This window comes from Lynx rufus, unplaced genomic scaffold (genome assembly GCF_022079265.1).
Source record: "Lynx rufus isolate CCGP_SWC_20201006 ecotype Redwood Valley unplaced genomic scaffold, mLynRuf1.p SCAF_10, whole genome shotgun sequence".
Classification (NCBI taxonomy): domain Eukaryota; kingdom Metazoa; phylum Chordata; class Mammalia; order Carnivora; family Felidae; genus Lynx; species Lynx rufus.
Window position 1 is genome coordinate 14072689 of NW_025814824.1, and position 8729 is coordinate 14081417.

General features: G+C 39.6%; 2 pseudogenes; both read left to right on the plus strand.

The window, feature by feature from the left end:
- Nucleotides 1–671: 671 nt before the first annotated feature.
- Nucleotides 672–785, plus strand: LOC124505412 (uncharacterized; annotated as a pseudogene).
- A 159-nt stretch (nt 786–944) lies between these two features.
- Nucleotides 945–1654, plus strand: LOC124524040 (glucosamine-6-phosphate isomerase 2-like; annotated as a pseudogene).
- Nucleotides 1655–8729: the final 7075 nt, after the last annotated feature.

The window sequence follows — 8729 nt, forward strand, 5'->3', positions numbered from 1 at the left end:
CAGCACAAAGGAGCTTGAAAATCATCATGATTAAGAACAGAGTATAGCAGTTTAATTTTTAAAAATAGAAAGAGATATCTTTTTTTTTTTTTTTTTTTGTATACACGTGAGTTTGGGTCATTGTGGTGAGGAATCGAAGCAGAGAAATGTTCACCTTAAGCCCGGAAGGCTGACCCATAGCTTGCATAGTTCCCATAAGGATCAGATGCATCCGGGTTGCTACATTCTTAAGGGGTCTCGTGACTGCCTGTATATCTCACCAATACTTAATATAGACCTGAATGAGAAACACCACAAAAATCTTGTGGAAGTGGTTTTACAAGTAGAACTTCAAAGAAGACTTTTATGGTCGGATACTCCCTGCACATCCCCTCCCACTTGAGTACTAAGTGTATAACTACCAGCTTCATACAACAAAAGTTCGGTTCTTTCTGCCCGCGGGTCCTGTCCCCGAGCTCCTTAAATAAACCTAGTAAGATGCGCCATACAGAGTGTCAAGGACTCTCGTGCTCGGGGACCCTGCAACAATTGTGTCCAAAAGTGTAGCATTATCCAAGTTACTGTGTTAGTCACTGGAAGTTCAGAAGCTGGTGTTTGTGTATGTGATCATTCACAACTCTTGCCAAGGGAGAAGGAAATCAACATGGTTGAATATTTAATAATGCACGATAATCGCTTCTCGGCCTTTTGGCTAAGATCAAGTGTAGTATCTGCTCTTATCAGTTTAATAATGCACAATCAACTTTTCTCTCTCGAAAAGTTATCAGGGGTTCCTGCCACTCCAGCATCAGAAGAGTGAGTTGGTCTCCCAGGTGTACTAACGTATCATCATTAGTATACATCATTAGTAAAAAAGCCTAATAGTGGTCAACTATACTCACCCCCCCCAACAACACAGAAACAAAAACAAAAACCAACAGAGCATCGAATGAGAAATGACCAGAATGAGAAATGACCAGAATGGAGACCTCTCTCTTAAATATATGGAGACATTTAATGTGGATGAATATGTAGAATTTCCCACCCATTGTCCTCAAGTCTCCCAATCGTAGGTGTGGAATACCTTTTTAAAAGCATATTGATGTTGATCCTAAAACTGCTCATACCCTTGTGGGAATGGGAATCCTGCAAACTTACAAACAGAATGTGATGCCTTTGAAAAGAAAATAAAAGCTGGTGGAATAGATCTGTTGCAGGTAATCATTCTCATAATAGGCATACACAAGGCATTTGTGCTGTCTGTGCACAGCAGTGGAAGAAGGAGTCAGTCACAGGTAGAATATATCATCTTTCCAGCATCACCTCTGAACTACATTCGTGTACGATGAAGATGCTACTTTATTTATTCTTTTAATTTTTTTTTAATTTTAGAGAAAGAGAGCATGAGTGGGGCAGGGGCAGAGGGAGAGACAGAATCCCAAGCAGGCTCCACGCTCAGTGCAGAGCCCAATGTGGGGCTCCATCCCATGACCCTGGGATCATGGACTGAGCCAAAGCCAAGGGTCAGACACTTAACCAACTGAACCACCCAGGCACCCCCGAAGATGTTACTTACTTCAGAACTAAGAGTTAAAACTGTGAACTACTTAACGGTTTAATGCATGTGCACAATAAACTTGTAGGTCCACTATAGAATATGGTAGAAGGAAACTGAAGAAGATTGGAGCAAAGTCCTGCTTGAATGAACAGAATGTTTTTTATAAGAAGTAGATGAATTTCAGCTTTGCGGTATAATAAAACTGGGAATTTAAAAACATTTTTTAAATGTTTATTTATTTTTGAGAGAGAGAGACAGAGAGAGACAGAGTGCAAGCAGGAGAGGGGCAGAGAGAGAGGGAGACACAGAATCCGAAGCCGGCTCCAGGCTCTGAGCTGTCAGCACAGAGCGCGATGCGGGGCCTGAACCCATGAACCCTGAGATCATGACCTGGGCGGAAGTCAGATGCTTAACCAACGGAGCCACCCAGGTGCCCCTTAACATGGCCATTTTTAAAAGCTCAATATCTATATATTAAACATTCCAGGGCGCCTGGGTGGGTCAGCCAGTTAAGCGTCTGACTCTTGATTTCCGCTCAGGTCATGATCTCACGGTTGTGAGTTCCAGCCCCGCACGGGGCTCCTCACTGACAGTGCAGAGCCTCCTTGGGATCCTCTCCCTCTCTCCCTCTCTCTCTGACCCTCTCCTTGCTCTCTCTCTCTTAAAAAATTAATTAATTAAAAAATAAAATAAACATTCCATATTTGGCAAGCATGTATTTTACACTAGGGCTTAGAAGAAGTCATTGGTTCTCATAACCGATAAGCTGTTTATCATAAACATTTTATTTAAAAACTTCGTTAAAAGTAGTCTATAAAACAGCACAGAAATGAAATACTGCCTGCGTAGAAAATGTCAACAGTCATTTTAAAGGTGGAGATTCTGCATTTCAAGTACCATTCAAGACATGACTCTTGAGGCACAATACACAAGATTTATGTTTTTTAATTATATAAAGATACAACAAGACTTTCAGATATGAATTGACTATCTTGACAATTTTAATTTTGGGATAATATCTTTATATTTTATCTGCATTACATACATGCTTTTCTGCACACGACTGCCGTAGCCATCTTCCTACAATGCCATCTGGACATTAAAGTCCTGCTATATATTGTTGGTCAAGGAAATTTGAAGAGAAGACAGTGCTGAAAAGTATAGTTTATGTCCTTTTGAAAAAATATGTATAGGGCATTTTTTTGACGTACCTTCTTCTTTAGCACTTTTTCAAGAAATGTGCTTTTATTTTTATTTAATGAGTTGGGTTCAGGCCCTTAATATAAACAGCTTGGCTATTTAAAAAAAAAATAATGTTTATTTATATTTGAGAGAGAGAGAGAGTGCAAGCAGGGGAAGGGCAGAGAGAGAGGGAGACACAGAATCCGAAGCAGGCTCCAGGCTCCGAGCTGTCAGCACAGAGCCCGATGCGGGGCTCGACCTCATGAACCACAAAATCATAACCTGAGCTGAAGTCAGAGCCTTAACTGACTGAGCCACCCAGGAGCCCCTAAGTGTCTTGGCTATTATGAACTTTATACCAATAGCACAGTAAGGAAATTTTTTTTGAGGAGAATTTTCTCATTGTCAACCTTCCTAAATGATTAACCTTATTCCTTATATATAAAAATGTCTAAAAGGATAATATGACAAAGTGTGTATAACTATTTTAGATTGCCATAGCAACTTGCACCTTAACCTACAAATAAAAGTATATTGTTTTCTACCTTTAATTCAAATGAAGGTTATATAAACAAAAAGCTAGCTGGAAGATCCTAATATGTGCTGCGGCATCAGATTCTGCATTCCCTTTCTGGAAATACTCCACTCTGCCACTAGAGGGCACCATGTACACACTGGGCAGAGAGAGCGCCAAAGGCCTCTTTCTTGGTCTTGATTCCTTTCCCTGAAGGAATAACCCAGGCAGTGTGGGTCTGAGTGGAGATCAGAGCTGGTGGGTGGTGTTGCTTCAGCACTTCTGTGCAACTTCGAACTTTTTTATGATGTCCCTAATCATTTCAGCCCCCAGATGAACTTGAGTTCAGCCTTGATTCAGATGGGAACACAGAATGTAATTATGACTGAATGTTTTTGGAGGTTGCTGACAATAGGGACAGAGTTAAGAGTTGAGGAGGGTCTTCTGTGTGTGAAACAGTCCATTGCAACAATCAGACCAAGCCCAGTTCCGTTCTCAGCTACACCAATTTCTGAGTAACTTTGTACAAACTAAGAGGGGGAACCAAGTTCCACATACAAATATTTGGTTGGAAGAATACGTTCATACTTTTTATTCATAGTATGTTTCAGAATTTCACTCCAGGGGTGTGTGGCTGGCTCAGTGGTAGAACATCTGACTCTTGATCTCAGGGTGGTGAGTTCAAGCCCCACATTGGGTATAGAGATTATGTTAAAAAAAAAAAAAAGATGAAAAAAAGTTAAAAATTGTTATAGTAATCTTTATTTTTAATATTTATATTAATATTTATTTTTAAGAATGTAATGTTAACATAATCCAAACTAACCTAACTAATTTTATATCTAGCAAAGAACACACAGCAATAGCTGATGTTATTGTAGAAATCTGCAAAGTTGTGAATATTTGATTCAATATTTATTTGAGACACTCCTAAAAGCAGACCTGCAACGTCTCAACATAAGATTGCCCAGCTATTCAAAGGCATAATGTTAGATGGGGGGAAAATCTATATCCGAGGAATTGTTCAAAATATTAAAGAAAATCTATGAGGAGAAGCTGATACATAAGAAAGGGTCTGTTTTTCTGTTTTTAAATAACATTATGAGTGATGCCTGCAATTGACGTAGCCCTCCCTAGCTTTTAAATCAAACCTAAAAACAACGGGACCATGTCATGTGCAGGTATCTCACGTTGTCATGTCTATAAGGAAGGAAGGCAATTCTGCTCCAAAGACAAATGAAGAGTTATGCAGATCTTACCTCTGGGTCTCTTGAAGAGGCAGCAAAAAATTGGATTTAATTGCACGATACAGAGCAAATCGTCATAAACATCTTCCTTAGCAAACACCAACCTTTCCTTTCCTTTTCCCCAAGACAGCTGCTCTAACTTCTTCGATCCTCCTCTTTAAGACACTCACCATTCCAGCCTTCCTTCTCAATTCTCTGGCTCCTCATTCTTGTCTTTGCTTGGGTAGTGCCTCTGCTCTCTTTGATGTTACATCTTTTCATTTCCTCTCTTAGCCAGAGAAGTCCCTTGGAAAGTGAAGGAAGAAGAAAGACTGTGTTTCCATCTACCCCACAGAAGAAGTGATGGGGATATCATACTGCCAAAAAGAGAAGGGAAAGAACAGGAAGAGAAAGAAATTACTTTTGCTAAGAGATACTTTGTGAAATCATGTTTGCTTTTGTTAGGTTTGATATCAGCCAAATTCGACATTACCTGGCCCAATCACCTTCTCAAAATCACAAATAGAATCAGAAACTCTCTGATCTGGAAGGGATCAACAAGTCCAAATCTTGCATTTTATAGATCAGAAGGCTGAGATGAGGAGAGGGTATTGGATTAGCCAAAGTTCCTCCACTGATGATAGAACTGCATTTCTTAACCCAAATCCACTGACCCTGACCTCCTTTGTCCATTACAGCACATTGCTTTGAGCTCAGGTTTTACTGTGAGCTTAGTTTTGTTTTGTATTTTTTTAGCATACACATTATATTGAGGTCTTCCTTCCCAGAAAGGCCAAACTCTGAAACAAAAAATCAATATTAAAGTACTACTAATGGCAAACCTTTTTTATATAAGTGATAAACTATAAACATCTCAGAAATATAGTGTGTATATTTTTATGAAAGTGATTTTGCAAATATTGAAAAAAACCATAGGTAGGTAACATTATATTTGTTTATTTTAACTGGCTTTATTTTATTTTATTTTATTTTATTTTATTTTATTTTATTTTATTTTATTTTATGTAAGCTCTATGCCCAAAATAGGACTTGAACTCATAACATTGATACCAAGAGTCACATGCTTTACTGATTGGGCCAGCCAGGCACCCCTATATTTATTTATTTAAAATAAAATACAACTATGGGGGTGCCTGGATGGCTCAGTCAGTTAAGTGTCTGACTTTGGCTCAGGTCATGATCTCACGGTTCGTGAGTTCCAGCCCTGTGTCAGGCTCTGTGCTGACAGCTCAGAGCCTGGAGCCTGCTTGGGATTCTGTGTCTCCCTTTCTCTCTCTCTCTCTCTCTCTCTCTCTCTCTGTCTCTCTGCCCTTCCCCCACTCATGCTCTGTCTCTATGTACCTCAAAAATAAATAAACATTAAAAAAATTTTTAAATAAAATACAACTACAAAACTTTTTAAAAATTGAGATTTATCTAATCATCTCCACTTCTTTGATAGAAAGCATAAAGAACTCTTTTTTTTCTCCTTTACCATTGATGATTCTCTTCTCTGATCAAGTACAGCCCTTCACGAGACATACTAAATTCTGCCTAGAACACATTTTCTAGCACAGCTCTAGGCGCTAGGAATACAAGCACCAGTAGGTCATTCTCTTGAGCATCTCGATTTAGTAAAACAATCTAGCCACGCTCACTCCTAATTATTGAAACCATCCCACCACCCAGGATGCCATCCTCCTCATGAGCATTTTTTCTTAAGATTTTTAAGTAATCTCTACACCCAATGTGGGGCTCAAGCTTACAACCCCAAGATCGAGAGTCGTGTGCTCTTCTAACTGAGCCAAACAGGTGCCCTTCTTACATCTTTTAAGTAATTCCACCAAAAAATGTTTCATTTTTCTTTCCCAGGAGGTAAAAAAACAAAACAAAACCCTACTTCATTAATACTTCTAGTTTCTGAAACACAAAATACATTTCCTTTTTATCACATATTGCTACAGAGAAGCATTCATCTTGACTTTCCTGGTGGCATACCTAAGATACTCACAGAAATAAACGTTCATTGGGAGTATTCTGTATCATAACTGCAAAAGGCAAGATGACCACTTTTTTTCCTCTTAAAACAAAGAAACAAACAAGCAAACAAACAGATATAAAGGCTTATCTGCTCTGGAACAAGTATTATCATCTGCAAATGGCAAATAAGTAAGATAGCATCATCACTTATTGTATAATTAACAAGAAGAGAAAAAGACCACGTAATCAAAATAGCCCCAAGTATGATTGTCTTTATCTGGGAACAAACCTGACTGTCCCTGAGTCTTTGTAACCTTAGCTTCGCTTAAATTAAGGAAATGTGGGGCACCTGGCTGGCTCACTCAGAAGAGCATGTGACTCTTGATCTCGGGCTCAAATTCATGACCCCCACATTGGGTGTAGAGATTAATATAATAAATAAATAAATAAATAAATAAACTTTAAAAGTTAATTAATTAAGGAAACGTGTGGTGGTCAACCACCTACATTTAAGGGTAAAGGTAGAATGCTAACATTTTTCACTTATCACTTTGCAAATGTTTTAAAAGTTAACACCCCATGGTAGTGAGGACGCTGAGAAGTTTGCTCATGGGTTTATATTAATGGAAATGTAATTTGATATAACCTTGCCCAAAGGCAATTTGGCAGTGGGTATTAAAACCTTTATTTATTTATTTATTTATAATTTTTTTTAATGTTTATTTATTTTTGAGAGAGAGAGACAGAGTGAGCAGGGGAGGGGCAGAGAGAGAGGGAGACACAGAATCTGAAGCAGGCTCCAGGTTCTGAGCTGTCAGCACAGAGCCTGACGCGGGGCTCGAACTCAAGGACTGTGAGATCATGACCTGAGCGGAAGTCTGGCGCTTAACTGACTGAGCCACCCAGGCGCCCCTAAAATTTTTTAAAGTAGAAACTAGTTATGACTTTGATTTAACAATTTTGCTTTCTTATGAAAATAATCAGTTAGGCAAAAAGGTTTTTTTTTGTTTTTTTTTGTTTGGCAAAAAGGTTTATCACTCATTACTTCAAATAACAAAAAGCTGAGGAACACTTAAATATCCACCAATAGGGTTATAAATATATATGGTATAAGCAAAGGATGGAATACTATGTAGCTACCAAAAATAGTGTTAAATAAGATCTACTAGTATACAAAATTGTTTATGATGTGTATTATAAGAAAAAAAGCAAACATAAAAGTACATGGAGAATCCATTTGCATATGTTTTAAAAGCTGTAACGAATATATAACAGAAACTTCCGGATGATTCTCCTAGAATGGTACAGATACATAATAATCAGATACATAGCATTTGTTGTCTTCTCTATATTTTTCTGTACTTTCTAAATTTTCTACAATAAACATGTAGTGCTTTTGTAATCAGGAAAAAAAATTCTGGGGCACCTGGCTGGCTGAGTCGGTAGAACCTGTGACTCTTGATCTTGGGGTTAAGTTTGAGCCCCACGTTGAGTGTAGAGATTACTTAAAAATAAGATCGTAAAAAAAAATTCTTTGTTCTCTTTCTTTCTTTCTTTTTTGTTTAAGGCAGGCCTTTCTCAACTGACTGTGCAAATGTGACAATGACAAGTATTCAGAAGACAGTTTGCAACAGTGTTGCGATTGTGTTCAGATCAAGCTTGCTGTCCCAGATGCATGCAGGCCATTTGTCACCCTTGGCTCTGGAGCTCAGCGGAGTTTCCTTTCCTTCAGCAGAACACAATCCAAGGAGAAGCGCCCCGGCGGGCTGGCCCCGAGCCACCAAGCCTTCCCAAACCCTGTGGGGGGAGCAGAAAGGCCAATTCCCCACTAACAGGCAGATGGCGAAAACATCCTCTTAGCTCTTGTAAATTCAGCCATATCGGTGCAGACACAGCTGAAACAAGGCAGGCGAGCTCCGTAAGGCCAGGCAAAATTAGTCCCCTCTCAAGGGAGTGTTTTGCCATGCCAGCTGGCTTTTCCTGCCATGCCCTTGGCCGGTTCAAGGCTGAGAAACCAAGCGGGTAATGGGCAAAAAAGTGAGGCCGTGAACTGGGGACCTGAGCATCTCAGCTGGTGGGGAGCTGGGCTTCAAGCCCGGTGGGTGTGAAACCGTGCCCGCAGGGCTAAGGAGGTTACGATTGTCCCTGGCAAGCCTCCCACGGACTCCCCCTTCTTCTTCTTCACGGGAACGGGAATGCGAACCTCATCTTTTGGAGGCAAACAACAAACAGGAAAAGCTCCAGGCAGCTGAGGGCAGTGTGAGTTTGATCACTGACTCACACCTGCACA